The sequence below is a fragment of the Eufriesea mexicana genome, unplaced genomic scaffold (assembly GCF_001483705.2).
Source record: "Eufriesea mexicana isolate 0111107269 unplaced genomic scaffold, ASM148370v2 scaffold9265, whole genome shotgun sequence".
NCBI classification, from domain to species: Eukaryota; Metazoa; Arthropoda; class Insecta; order Hymenoptera; family Apidae; genus Eufriesea; species Eufriesea mexicana.
The window spans coordinates 65,408-80,695 of NW_016916973.1; the positions used below are offsets into that span (position 1 = coordinate 65,408).

Here is a 15,288-nt window from a genome sequence, read left to right on the forward strand (position 1 = left end):
CTCGTTGCCGACTTTAGACGGTGGATGAGGACGTCGTCGGCGTTACGTGCCGTGAAAAAGGAATTTGTGACAGAATTTCGGATTTCTTCGCGCGGATGTCAGCATCCACTTCCACTCGCGCGCATTTCCAACATCTTCGCGCGAGTGTTAACGGTTTAAAAGCGGATAGGATGGATCTGTAGGTAGAAACGAAGGAAAATGCGGTTTGGGAAGATTTCGATTTGGTACCGGTTGATCGACGAGTGCAGAAAGTCTTGCAAGATCGTGGATTAATTGCATATCAATTGTAAAGAAATATTTCGTATCACCTTTATACGTATTTTACCAAATATTCGACGAATAGAGAAATTTTTTGGAAATTATAAATTATATTATATTACTGTACTTTTTAAGCAAATCTTTGGAAAATTTCGATTAGGTACTAGATACTTGAAGGATTAAAAGATTTGTGAAAAATTGCGAATTATCTGCCTATATTTTCACGTATATTTTTGGCAAACCTCGATCGAGTACCGGTTATTTGCAAAATTTAGAAATTCTTGGAAAATCGTGGATTAATTACATATCATTTGTAAAGAAATATTTCGTATTACGTTTATACGTATTTTACCAAATATTCGACGAATTGAAATGGCTATAGTAATTCAATAGATTTTAATCCCTCCATTTATGTAAAATTTTTAGCTCACCACGATAAAAAAGAAATTTTTTAAAGATTGTAAATTATATTATATTCCTGTATTTTTTAAGCAGATCTTTGGAAAATTTTGGTTAGGTGTGAGGTATTTGAAGGATAAAGAGATTTGTGAAAAATCGTGAATTACCTGCGTATATTTTTGGCAAATCTCGATCGAGTACCGGTTTTATTCGCAAAATAAAGAAATTCTTGGGAAACCTTTGTGCGTGTTTCGCGTCTGGGAATGATGATAAAGGTAAGGATACATGGATAAAAATGGCACGCTATTTTGTAGAAATATCGCGAAATCGTTGGCAATTTTTTGCCCGTTCGGAATATCGTATTTTGAAAGCATATTTCAGGTTTTCGAAGAGCGTTCTCTCTTGTGTCAAATCTACCGTAGAACGAGTGTTTGAATTGCGAATAAAATGGGGCTTGAAGTGACGTATCGTGGAAAGACAAGGGAACAGAGCGAATAAAATAAGTGGAAAAGAGAATTGTCATAGATTTCGTACTTCTTGGCACTTGGTAACCGTCTCAAGAACCGCGGCCCACCTCCCTCTCCCCATGGTACAGCTATTTCCTGCATGACAGAGTTACTATGGTCTAAAAGGAGGTATGCATAAATGCAGCGCGAACCGAATTGGATGTTCGTATAAGGCACTTTCCTCTCTACGATTGGTGTAAAAACGGGATCCGTCAGACGACGTATTCTACGCTTTTCTTTAGCAGCTTTGAACGTGCGCAGAACGTGTGGTGTAAAACTGTTTAAACTTCCTGTTACCGACAAGAGTAATTTAACGCGATTTCGCACGATTGACGTAAAAAGTAGAGGAATAAACTGTCAACGTGTCATACGTCTCCTAGACTTTACATGTCACTAAAAACGAATATTTATACAAGAATGTATCGACATTTTTCATATCTTTATAAAACAATACATAATATTTATCTCGAGAAAAATAAATAGAGGGACTAACTATAAAAACCCCGTAAATTTTCTCAAAATTCCATAGACTATATTTTTCAAAGAAATTGTATTATAATTATATTTCTACCAAAATCTACGCGTGAATAAAATTTTAATAAAACGCGTTAGAAGATTTAGTAGGATAAAATATTCATATTATAAATTAATGTTTCATATTTCAATATGTTAATAAAACCGTGAAAATACTTATCGTCTCGTTAGTTTCTATAAAGAAGGGAAAAAGGAATACTTATTTTCCGAGCATTTAATGTCTAGGAATTAATCAACACCCACATTGAACACGCTGGCTCAGTTTTCTTTAGAAGCGGGCAAATCGTGTTTACGACGAAGATTCGAGGAAGAGAATAATGGAAGATGAAGGAAATGAAAGTAGAGCGATAATGAGAAAGGGGAGAAAGGCCGTTATCAAAGCGGTTGAAAGAAATTGAACCGAATCCTAATCCCATCCGAGAGTACGTCAGGGGGGTGGTTTTGGGAAGAGTGCTCGGCAACGCGCGTTTTAAAAACAATTAAATATAACCAACAAAGAACGGACATTACACTGGGCGAAATATTATAATATCTCTTTTACGGTTTTTGCGGCAATCTGTATAATTCTGGAACAAGTCAAAAAGGAGGGAGGAGATTGCAAAGGATTTAAGGCTTAGAACAAACCCTGCCCGCGGCCGCGACGTTTTAATGTTATAAGCTCTTTGTCCCCTTTTCCCCTCCTATTTTCCTGTCATCCGCTGGATGCGAATAATTTACACCAGCTGAACTAAACAGACGAAAGCAATAAGCGGACAATTGAAATTAAACCAACGAGAAGAATCGAGACGCGATCAATTAACCCCTAACGATCTCGAATCTCGCAACGAAGAACGACGAATGACTCGAGTCTCCAGAAAAAATGCTCCGAAAAAGACGAAAACCGAGTCAAAAGCAAGAAAATTCAGTTACCAAGATAGCCACAGCGTTTCGTCCCTTGATTTCTCCAAATTACGCGGAATTAATCGAGCAACGCTAGCACCCTCGGCGATTCAATTACATTTATTTGCATGCATTCTGTAACGCGATGCGATTCGACCCGAGACGACTGATTACATCTGCAATTCAATCAAAAGCCTCGAAAGCAACCAATTCGTCAAACCATTCGCTTGGTCGTTAGAAGCGAAAAGAAAATCCGGACCGGTTTCGCTCCCTCACCGTGGCACGATAATATCGCAGCCGCGAGCGATACCGTTGGATAGAACAGGGACCAGAGCTCTATGACCGAAACAGCGAGTGATGTAATGGAAGAGAGGTACGGCGTGCCGCATCCTCGGCGATCGAATTACGTAAGACGCGAAGGATAATGACGAGCAGAGAGAGAGAATAGGAGTTACAGAGAGAAAGACCGGGTGAGCCGTGGCGGTGGATCGATGGAATCGATAAAAAAAGCTTGGTCTCTAGCTGGACTTTTTGGTGTGCGGTGTAACCGTCAGCGTCATACCTTTTCTTCCACCGGGTTCCGTAACGTTCCTCTCTCCTAACGTCGGTGTCGGCGTGACAAAGCAGAAGTGGGTGGACAGGGTGAGTGGAGCGCGGTCCAAAATGTGGCTCCTTCTCGCAGGACGCTGAGGACGAGGACGAGGACGAGGACGAGGACGAGGACGTTGAGGGGGGTTCTAGGGACTAGCGCGAGGGCGGATCAATACAATCGCTAATCCGGTGCATTGTGAGGCGAGGCGTGGCGTAGCAAAGAGGCGAGGTGAGGCGGTGGTGGTCTTGCTTGCCTTCTCATCCCCCACGTCTCAACCGCCGGTTTCAACCCTCTCCACCCACTCTCACCCTTCCATCCCAGCCTCCTCCTGCCGCTCTCTACGTTTCAACCCCTCGACGAGCCTGCCTCTGCCTTCCTTCGTAGCCGTTCGGCCCACCCGCGCCCCTACAACGTCCGTTGCCTTCCACCGCCGGCACCGTCTTGCCGCACTTCCGTTTCCAACCCTTAACCTAGCCGTCGACGAACCAACAACCCCCTTGGCGAGCTACGCTGTAGGATCACCCGCTTGGATACGAAAACGTAACTTACGCCGGGGAAGTAAATTCGTCTTTCGACTGGCCTTTCTCTTCTTTTCCTTTCTCCCTTTCTTCCCTCATCTCCTCTCTCTATCTCTCTCTCTCTCTCGCTCTCTCTATTCTGTATTTCTTGCTTTTGCTCCGGTATTTCACTCTTCCACCCTTTCTCTCGTCTATTTAGTTATTTATTTCTTTCCTCCTTTCGTTCTTACTTCGGTTATTTATTCCTTTCCCTTTCCCTGCCTTTCGTTCTCCCTTGCTTTGTTCCTCTAGGTATATATTTCTTGCTTTGTTCTCCTCGTTATTTATTTCTTTTCTTTCCTTCTTTGCTTTTTAAACTCCAGTGTTATTTCTTCCTTTATTTCTTTCGTTTTTAAATACCAGTGTTATTTTTTCTTTATTTCTTTGGTTCTTGTTTTCTTTTCTTTCTTTCTTTCTTCGCTTTCTGCACTTCTACTACCAATCGCCGAAGTTGCCATCGCCCTGCACGAACACCGGCAACGAAATCGACGATAAGGGAATTGCGATGAATTAGAGCAATGAAGGATTTCGGTCGTACTGGAACTTTTACTCGAACGTAATTCTTTCGACGGTGACCCGGTCCCTTTAAATTTCCTCGCGGAAATTGCGTCTGTTTGCTATTGGATTAGATCTATCCTTTTCTTTCTCTTTCGCTCTCTTGAGCTGAATTTAATTCGGGCTGATGGATGCGGAGTAACATCTTTGTTCGTTCGAATCGTTGTGCTTTTAGAATTGTAACTCGCTGGAGTGAGGGAGTAATAGCAATGGGACATTGCGAATGGTTGAAAACTGTGTAAAATAGTTTTCCAGGTATGAATAAGCGTTTTCTGCGTCCGCTTATTTTTCCCACCACAGAGAGCGTGGACCAGTGGAAAATTCTCTGGATTAAGGACCAGATGAAAAGAGGGCAAGAATGGCTCTTTGATTACGCGTTTTTCATAATGTTCGTCGAATAGGAGTTATTATATTTATCACCGATTTGGATTTCCAGACTTTTACCGTCAACTATAAGAGAGTGAAAGAAGAACCATCGTGTACATATACAAATTTTGAAATACAAGTGCTGGAATAGAAACAAGTCCTTAAAGTTATACAAATTTTGAAATAACGTATTTAAATAGTAACGTGTCTTTAAAATTTTCTACCACAGAGTTTAATATTACAGAATAATTTTGGAACGAATAATTAGTAGAATACACATAACAGGACGTTACAACGTTACGGCTATTAACGGCACTTTCACAAAGACAAAGTATAATTGCTGCTCACCTGATAGCATAAAGGAGCAGAAGTACAAATAAATATGTATAATTACAACAATGTTTCTTCTCTTAAACAATTTCTTCTCCCCACAAATTTACTCTCAAAGCTACCCTCAAATGTCCAATTTATAAATTCCTACATTAAAAATCCACCATTACTAAAAACTTTGAACCAACCCCTGCCAAGGACCGTCAAAAATTTAAAACTAATTTACAACTAATTTAAAAAACTTACAGATCCGCCATATTAAAGCTGAAAATATATTCCTAATTAATTCCAAGTGTCTCTTTATTTAGAAATTTAATATCCTTCTCTTTAAACGAAAATTAACCCTTTGCACTGAAGAGGTGAGCTTCAGTCACCATTTCATAAAATTTGGACGACCGATATTAATTAATATATCAAATTTAACGTAATGTAACAGCGTGCGAGGTATCGAGATCAAATAATTCTACAATTCTGTTATAATATAATTCTTTATTTACTGCTCAAAAAAGTATCGTCAGTTTTAGCCAAAAAGTCGTCGAGTGCAAAGGGTTAATATCCCCAAAATAAATCCCAAATTAACCTACTCCCGGTTCTTAACAAAAGCCATTAAAACCCATTTCGAAAAGCACTTTTCTGTCAATTCCAATTTTTCCCAGTTCAAACGACGATCAGGGTCTCTGAATTAGATCCGAAACTCTGAAAACGCGATTCGAAGAACGCGAATGGAATCTGCATGCGCCTAAGACACCCTCGCTAACGAATGGTGCTCATAAAAATGAATGTAGAGCGATCCGAGGGGGTGGCCGTCAAAAGATTCGTTGCGCTCTTGGCCGCGGCGGTTATATCAAGCTCCATAAATATGGAGAAAGTAGGAGACGAGGGGTGAGGTCGGGGGTTGCCGCGGCTGCAGATCGTCCAACCCCGTGGCCCTAGCGATATCAACCCCGCATCCTTCGCAGGACCGCCCACTCTTAAGCGAGATGGACCCAAACAAACTCGTTCGCGAACAGCCGAAACTGTGTTACTAGAATAAACTCCGTCCGACGCAGAAGCAATTTAACGGCATACACGAGCTTCTCGTAGGCGGCGTCGCGCGCTCGCGCGGAACTTCTATTTGCAAGAGCATTCGCGTGTAAATGTATGTACAAGTTGCCACCGCCGACGCCACACTCGGAGAATTCCCTTTCGGTTGGCATCAGAAGTGGAAGAAAGTGCAATAAATTCGGCGTATAATACGGCTAGGAAAAGTTCCGGAAGCGGCGCGCGACCTGCTGCACCGCCAGTCGATGCCGGCGAGGTGGCAGGCAACAACGGAGCAACAAGCGTCCGCTTTTATTGTTCCTGAAAGATTTGCTCTTCGTTGCCGGAAGCACACGCGCCAACATTCGGCTTCGATTCCTCGCGCGAATCGATGCGATTTGTGTGGTCTTCCTGCGAATTTTCTTAGGGTAGTTCGCGAGTTTGGAAAACACGTGGTTACGGAATTTTTGCGAATTTTTAAATACAGTTTATGGCTTTGGAAGAGTGTCAGGAAATTGGGTTATAGTGGGGGGATATTATTGAAACGAGGGTACGGAGTTTGAAAGATTTGCTCTTCGTTGCCGAAAGCACACGCGCCAACATTCGGCTTCGATTCCTCGCGCGAATCGATGCGATTTGTGTGGTCTTCCTGCGAATTTTCTTAGGGTAGTTCGCGAGTTTGGAAAACACGTGGTTACGGAATTTTTGCGAATTTTTAAATACAGTTTATGGCTTTGGAAGAGTGTCAGGAAATTGGGTTATATTAGGGGGTATTATTGGAATGAGGGTACGTCGTTTGAAAGAATTGCTCTTAATTGCCCGCTCCACGGAAAAGCGAAACTGTCGCGGGCTTTGGAGCACGCTTGCGAAAATTCGGCTTCGAATCGACGCGACTTGTGGCCCTCCTGCGAATTTTCTTGGGGCAGTTCACGATTTTGGAAAGCACGCAGTTACGGAATTTTTTCGAATTTTTAAATATAGTCTATGGCTCTGGAAGACGGTCAGAAAATTGGGTTATAGTGGGGGGTATTATTGAAATGAGGGTACGGGATTAAGCTATATTTAAATATAATTATATTTATTATAAACGTAATTTTCGCGAATTTTTGAATATAGTTTGTAGCTTTAGAGGGTTATTGGAAAATTGATTCACAGTAATTTCTAAGTAAAAGATGACGTTCGTTGTTGATTATGTTTAAAATTATGAATATTGACAAGATAGAGGTAGAAATTGATTTCTTCTTTGTAGGTTTCGTGACAATATTCTTTTTCATGCCACTTTGGTTTAGAACAGTTTTGGAAAATTGTAAACATGAGAAGCCTTCGAGTATAATAATAACAAAGGTACTATTTAAAATAAAAATACATATATATATAACCACAGAAGATATCAATTTTGCCACTTAGATAAATCGCAAGTTTGAAGACCAAATCTTACAGATCAATCAAACAATTTCTAAAACGAGAAAAGCTTTAATTATCACGCTTCTCGATTTTCATATAAATTCCCTGTCTTCATATAATATTTTCCTAGCATCGAATAATAGACGATATAAATCTAACGAGCAATCAATTTTCCTCGACACATAGGATATTTCTTCCTGTCAAATTTTCATACCGTTATACGAATCATCCCCTAAAACATGGTTCTTGAAAGAAGACGCTCGTGTTCTGTCTCCCAAAAATGTCAGCGTGCAAACAGGGCAATAAAAATGGACGAAACGGAAATAACAAGATGCTCGGAGACCGAGTAATTTTCATCCTTCAAATCGAATGGCCATCTGAGGACATGCGCGTCGATAGGAAGGCATACGTACATGTAGTGGAGCCAGCCAATTATCAAGTGATTGCTCGCAGATTATAGGAAATGCAGTTCCACAAATGGGAGGTGTGCATTGGCACGTGTATGCGCGGCTACCTACACATCTACGCGATTCTCTACTTCCTCTGTCGTGTTCCTTCGCGAATTGCCTATCGATGTTTGCTGTCTGTCAAGCAACCTTCCAAAATCCTATTCGATCCGATGAATTCTTTATTTTTATTCTCAACGAGAGTTATAACGTTAGAGGGAAAACGAGGAAGAGACACGAGATACAAAGATACAACATCGTTTCGCTAAAAATTGATACAACCGACGTGTAATGGATAATATTTCGCTCTATAGATTTTTACTATTTTACCAGTCTATGGCATTTCAATTTCCTGCCTTTCTGAAGGAAGCTGGACTATTGGGGGATATTTTCATGCGAACAATTTTACCTGTCATTTAATAAGATATCTAATTTTAATATAAATCTAATTCGAATTGAAATTAATTTACTAGAGTCTCGATATAGAGTCTCGATAATATCTTACTAAATTCAATTTCCCGGGGATAAATTTACCAAGATGGGAAGAAAATTATTTGCAATTCTCCAGGTATACTTCTGCAAGATATTCTGCCAAAAATTAAAATTCTACAATAGTAACGATAATCGAAATTTGGCTTCCTCGATCGATCATCTCTATCCAAAGAAATCTACAGGGAACAAATGAACCGGATTTAAAATTATATCGATCATCAAGAAGAAAAGAAGACAGAATTTTTATTGCAATTTACATCCTTTATCAGTAAGTTTCGATAATATCTTACTAAATTAACTTTCTCTGGAATGAATTCACCAAAATGGGAAAAAAATTATTTTTAATTCTCCAGTTATACTTGTGCAAGATATTCTGCCAAAAATTAAAATTTAAAAAATGATAATCAAAATTTGGCTTCTTTTCAAGTATCGATCATCTCGATCCAAAAAAACCTGCAGGAAACGAATGAACCAGATTTAAAATTATATCGACCATCAAAAAGAAAATAAAAGACAGAATTTTTATTGCAATTTACATCCTTTATCAATAAGAGTATCCATGTTTATATCTTCTAAACTCACGCAAAAATAATAGAAGAAGATAAGAACCAAATAATAAATGAATCCCTATAATCCTAATAAAAATTCAGCCTACTCCCAAATAACTCGCCATAGCCAATTAACCAAACATGCAGAAGCAACGGGCCGTCTGAAAAACGGATGAACCTATTCCACGGGAAACAAACTTGAAATTACATCGTCCGGCGGGAAGAATGAAAAAAAAAAGAAGAATTTGGATTTTCCCCAATAACCGGGACCAGCTGTTTTCGGCAGAACATAAGGCTGCGTCCACTTAGGAGGAGAGTATCGGTTATTAGACGACCCGGTTCCAGCAGCGAGCACCGTGTCCAGCCTGTCTGCGCCAAGTTCTGCAATCGGTCCTCTCTTTTTCCGTCTCTCTCGCGACACGGATGCTCTGTTCCTCACCCGAGTGCTCTTTTCCCCTGCTCACCCCTTCCTAGCCGGCTCGCTCTGTTTCTACCCTGCTTCCGGGTTTACCTCTTTCTGTACGAGCGGCCCGTTGCCTCAGCCCCTTCATCGCTCGCCACTCAGACTTCAATTAATTTCGCTGGTTCTGGACCGGCCGTTTTCCAATTTCGAGTTTCTCCGGTGAACGCGAAACACGGCCCTCGATACGATGAAATGGTTGCCGGCGAAGATCCGCCGCATCGATGTTTATACAGGAGCCCGGAACGCGCGCGCGCGCGCGCGTAACAGCGCTTGCAAGGGTGCACGGAGGCGCTTAACGCGAAAAATTAATTACATATGCACCCCGTCGTGCATAGTTTCGACGGCTATACCCCGTAAATCGGTGCCAGAAGCTGGGACGGGGGGAAAAACGTAGCGGGTTCGCGATGAGATTAACAGATTCAGACCACTATGGGGTTGCTCGTGGGGAGAGTGTGATTTCAGAGATCAAACACGAGAGGCGATACTGGATTTATGTACGTTAAAGGGGAAACGGGGTGGCCTGCAGGGTTGGCTTGATTGATTGTTTATAACATTGCAGAAATATGTGACGCGGTGTGGAAGGTGTCGTGTTGTGTTATCACTATACTAGATTTGTGTGTGTTACCGAGGAAACCTGGTGGTTGTTTATAAGGGTGGCTTGATTGATTGTTTATAACATTTGCAGGGATATGTGACGTAGTATGCGAAGAGTCGTTTTGTGTTATCACTATACTAGAGTTTGGTGTATTACAGAGGAACCGTGGTGGTTGTTTATAGGGGTGGGTTGATTGATTGTTTATAAATGCGTTGCGCAAAGATTTCTTCGCTTTTATGTGAAAGAACTGTGTGATGTTACCACTATACTATATTGTTGACCATTATACTATATTGGAGAGGAAATATGGTAGTTGTTTACAGATTTACTACACTAGAGTTTGGTGTACTACAGAAAAACCGTGGTGATTGTTTGCAGGGGTGGGTTGATTGATTGTTTATAAATATGTTGCGCAAAGATTACTTCGCTTATACGTGAAAAAGAATAGCGTGATGTTACCACTATACTATATCGATGCAAGTTGAAGAGAAAATATAATGGTTGTTTACAGATGCGAATTAATTAATTGTTTATAACATTGCAGAGTCGTGGAAGATTTGACAATTATGTCAATCGTTGTTTCAGAATGATGTCAAAATTTGCCAATATTTATGTTACATATACTCATGGCAGGATTGTGTCTATTACCCAATTTCTCCAAAACCGCAGCAAAGCGTTGCAACATATGTAAAGTGCAGCTGCACCCTTACGAATACCTAGTGAAATACGTGTTGGCACGACGAGACGTGGAAGAAAGTTGTAAAAAATTCCCAATGAAATCTTCCTCGAACCCTTTTTCCTAGCACCCTGTGTACAAAGACGAAACTTGCGAAAACCCCGACAAAGTGTCGCAGCGTATCTATAGCACGGCCACGTACTTACGAACGCTTAGTATGATACGTGTTACTACGGCGAGGCATGGAAGGAAGTTACATGGGAGGAAAAATTCCTGATGAAATCTCGCGAAACTTTTCGAACGCGTCGCGACACTCGTAAATCGGCGGCTTCCGATGCGCGTCGCTGCTGGAGTTTTATGGGCCTTCTAAAGTTGCCCAGCTCGCCTACACCACGGCCCTGTTTTCGCTCGCGTGATGACGGGGACCTAGCTGACGAACTGTCGTGCACGTGGAACGAGCTGATGGATGCGTTCGCGGCCGAAGGCATCAAGACGATCGGGACGAAGAGGATTTATGGCCGACGAGATATGACTTCGCGCGGGAACGGCGTTAATTGGCTGCCAGTGTCGTTTGGGGATAAATACGGAGGGTGAAATGAGAGAACGATGTTCCGACGAAAATGTGCTCGGCTTTGGCTAATAGAGTTGGATCAGCTCGTTGAAAAACCTCTGCATTGGGATGTCCTGGAATACAGAGTTTGATCTCGTCCTTTAGATCAGTGGACCCTGTTTCAGGATGTTAACAAATATTTAACTTCCCTATTATAATTTCACGCTGTTTTTCATTATCCTTGGACTATTTTTGGGTACGAAAATGAAAGAATAATTTTGGGGAAAAAAGAATTATAATAGCCTGGAATAGAGAGTTTGATCTCGTTCTTTAGACCAGTGGAGCCTGTTTAAGGTTGTTAACGAAGATTTAATTTCTTTAATTAAACTGCTTGCTATTTTTAGTTTTCCTTAGACTATTTTGGGGTACGAAAATGAAGGAACAATTTTGGGGGAAAGAGAACTATACCAAGTATAAGTTACGATATATATAATTCCTATATGTAGGATTCCTATATGTATTAATGACTTGAAACTAGAAAATGAGACATTTTCGTGAAAACAGTAAGCTTAGAAAATGGAATATTTCTATTCGACTCGAATCTATTTACAACACCTACGAGAGGAGTTGAAATGTCTTCTTATATAAATTTTGAATTAGGAAAAGAAAAGGGGAATCAAGAAATAATTCTAGTCGATAACACTTTTGTCAAGAAACTAAAAAGATATTCGAAAAGCCCTGCATAATATTTAAGCAGCTTAATTGTTGTCATTACTGAAAATTCTCCGGAAACTAATAAGCTTCATAAAAATTCCACGAACAAGAGTGACCCGTTCTCTCTTTTCACGCGAAACCGCAGACTTACTTATTCAACGATCCCTTCGCTTGACCCAGCAAGATAACAGCCACGAAACACGAAAGACACCTACTCGAGCACCAACGTCGATGCAACGTTAACCTTTATTTGCCCGAAACTTACAAAGTTTATCGTTCCGTGAAACGTTCCACGGTATCTCCCAACTCTAATAAAATCCCAGGAGAAACCTCCAATCGTTCAACGGTTATACGAAATATCCCACAATTTCCTTACAACGGTCAAAGATCACTCCACCTAAGGCAGAGCCAACAATTCGCTCAAACAAGTTCAGATCAGGGGAACAAAGTCGTTGGTTGGATCAATGGTATCTACGCTGGATGTTGAAAGAGCGCAGAGAAAACGCGCAGAAGAAAAGCTGAAATAACACACAAGGCATGGAAAACTTACAATAAAAAAGAAAAAAACAAAAAAGACATAGAAAAATACACGAAAGAGGCGCAAAAAAAGGGGCGAAAAATCAGGAAATTTGCGAAAATGGAGCAGAAATTGCGTGAAGAAAAGTGATACCAAACGATATCGAATAGACATAGAAAAGGCGTAGAAGAAGCGTAGGCGAGCTTAAAAATGTGCAAAAGGAACGCAACAAATTTAAAAAAAATTCACAGCAAAAGGATGTACAAATGGCTGAGGTAAGAGTCAAAAAATATACAAAAGGAACGCAGAAGATTCTTAGAAAAAAGGCACAAAAATGGCACAAGAGAAAGCCAAAAAATATGTGGAAAGAACCCAAGGGATTCTTAGAAAGAACACACAAAAATGGCGCAGAGATAGCATAGGAGAAACCGAAGAAACGTGCAAAGAAAAATGAGAAAGGAGCGGGGGAAGCGCGTGAAAAAGGTTGGAAAATGCGTAGAAAGGGCAGTGGAAATAGGCGTAGAAAAGGCGTAGAAAAGGCGCGTATGGCTTGGCCGATCCTTCTACGTCGAGGAGCCCCGATTGATTTACAATGGACGAAGGTGTGGCGGAATCCGACACCAATATCACGCCGATACTCGACCGCGTGGACAATTATCCTGCTGGACAAAGGCTACGGGGGTGTACGCGGCTATCCCACACGTAGGTACGCGGCGAGAGCTGGCCTACGGCTCTTTACGCAGCTGACGCGGCTCGTATTAGGAATCGCGTGGGCACTCCGCACGTGCGTGGGCAAACACCCGCACGTCGTGGCGCACGCAACTTCGAAGAAAACTCGAACGTTCCTCCAACGCGGCTAGAGGAGGTGCAAGGACCTCCCGATATTTATCTGCCATTGAAAGCTGAACGCGACCGCCTCGAGACGATACTTACGGGACGCCGCTCGTCACCTCCTACTCCAGACGGACCGTTGCATTCCTCATTTTTCGTAGCGGTCGCAGAACAGGGTGGCGAGACTTGTATGACGCACGAGACAAATCTTCTGTTCCATATGTTCAACCCAATGGTCGGTATGTCATCTCACAGAGTTCCTAATTTCGGCATGGTCGAACATCAAGATCACCTAAAATGATTTTAACGTATTATTTTAATTTAGGTGTGGTAGGGCTTTTAAAGGGTCAGACTCATGAGAATCCTTAAAAAGTCCATTGACTTTTCAAGAATATACTATTAATGTAATGCTAGGATTGATCAGTGTTCTAAGTAACGATTTGTCGAACACGAAACTTCGAATGATTTTTAATGCTACGTTATTTAAAAAATCATCTTCTATTCCCAAAAGATAGTTGAACAAAGTGCGAAATGAATCATACCGCTTGATGCAACGTTTAGTAAATAGAATTTGTTTCATAATAGTGGTTGAAGTTTCTGTTTACATGAAACTGGCCCTTTAAAAATAAGTTTCTTAGGAATCATTTTGACATTAATTAGAATTAGACTGCATAGGCTGGTTTGAATTTCTAAGTCAAATTTTTGATCTAAGAAAAATCAGAATTTTTAGAAATAACAATGTCTAATTACAATGATTTTTAGACTAAACACTCTATATTTATATAAAGATAATGTTGCAGATTTGACATTAGCAAAATGTCAAAAGTCAACATTGAGAATTTGAACGGAACGTTAATGAAATTTTCTAAAGGTAACAATTTTTCATATTTACTGTATGAAACATGGGAAGGAGAATTTACTTGTTACACTTTAGACCAGTGTAACAGTACAAGAGAAATAGTAACGAATCATAGAAACGGATGCATGGCACAAAAGAATACAATGGTAATAAATATCGACATCGTTCGATACAACGGCATAAACTATTTTTAATTCATAAAAATAATTCCTGACCGCAAATTGAATAGAAAGATTAGCATTTAATTCTAAAGTACACGGTGACTGTCCGTCACATATTTGCATGAACCACCGATGCACGCTTTTGGTTGTTTTCTTCTGTCTACCCCCATTGTTCTTCGGGTGATAATGAGCTCATAAATACTCGGCAATCATCGAATAAGGCGCAAGCATCGTATGTTCTTCAGGGCATACATACTCGAATAACAACCAGTCGCCTTCCTTCATGACCGGCAGGTTTATGTCTTCGCTCGTCACGCCTCTACGTGCTGAACAAGACAACCTGTCCTTCCCTCCCGCGTTCTTCTCTTCGTCGGTTTGTCAGTTTTCACCGGAAGACGAGAGCAAGTCGAAACGAATTTCAAAGTTATGCCTGTAAATGCGTAAGTCGTATATTTTCTGAATATCGTATGAGATTGCGAGAATATAATTAATTATGTCAGACAATGATAGTTTACCGCAACATTCTTTCAACCTAATAAACGAAGATTTCAAAAGATTTTCACTTGAGTTTCACTTTAACTTTAGTTTTCACTTCCACTGCAGAATTAATTCGTTTAAATTTCAATTAAGATACCTAATTTTAATATATACTCCACGCTTCACGAGGTAAATGCCATTAACGATCTTCAAAATCGAATAACCTAACCCCAAAACAAGTTATTGTAGTCACCTATAATAACAGAATATGACATAATACTCTTAACATGTTCAATATAATTAAATATCGTTTTAAAAGTAATGTATATAATTTTTCGTTATAACTTACTGAATTTCAATTGATCTTTAACCAAATGTCAGGCACTCTATTGCAGCGGAAAGTTCGGCAATTATATAATCAAAGACGAAATATATTACTACAATTATAAAAGTATATGATAGTTCAGATTCTTTGACATTTGCTGTGATCCAAAAATGAATTCCTAAATGATCTCCGAGTTTCTTACCTATGTACTTTCGAATCAAAGCAAACAGTAAT

At 40.4% G+C, this 15,288-nt stretch overlaps 1 long non-coding RNA gene across 1 annotated transcript in view; it reads right to left on the bottom strand.

The window, feature by feature from the left end:
- The window catches only part of LOC108553085 (uncharacterized), a 78,065-nt gene extending 63,424 nt beyond the window's left edge, over positions 1-14,641 (bottom strand). Inside the window, exons 1-2 of the long non-coding RNA XR_001890604.1 lie at positions 14,509-14,641; positions 13,335-13,524 (exon numbers count right to left, since the gene is read on the bottom strand). This is a non-coding gene — a long non-coding RNA (uncharacterized LOC108553085). The remainder of the gene's footprint in view (positions 1-13,334; positions 13,525-14,508) is intronic.
- Positions 14,642-15,288: the final 647 nt, after the last annotated feature.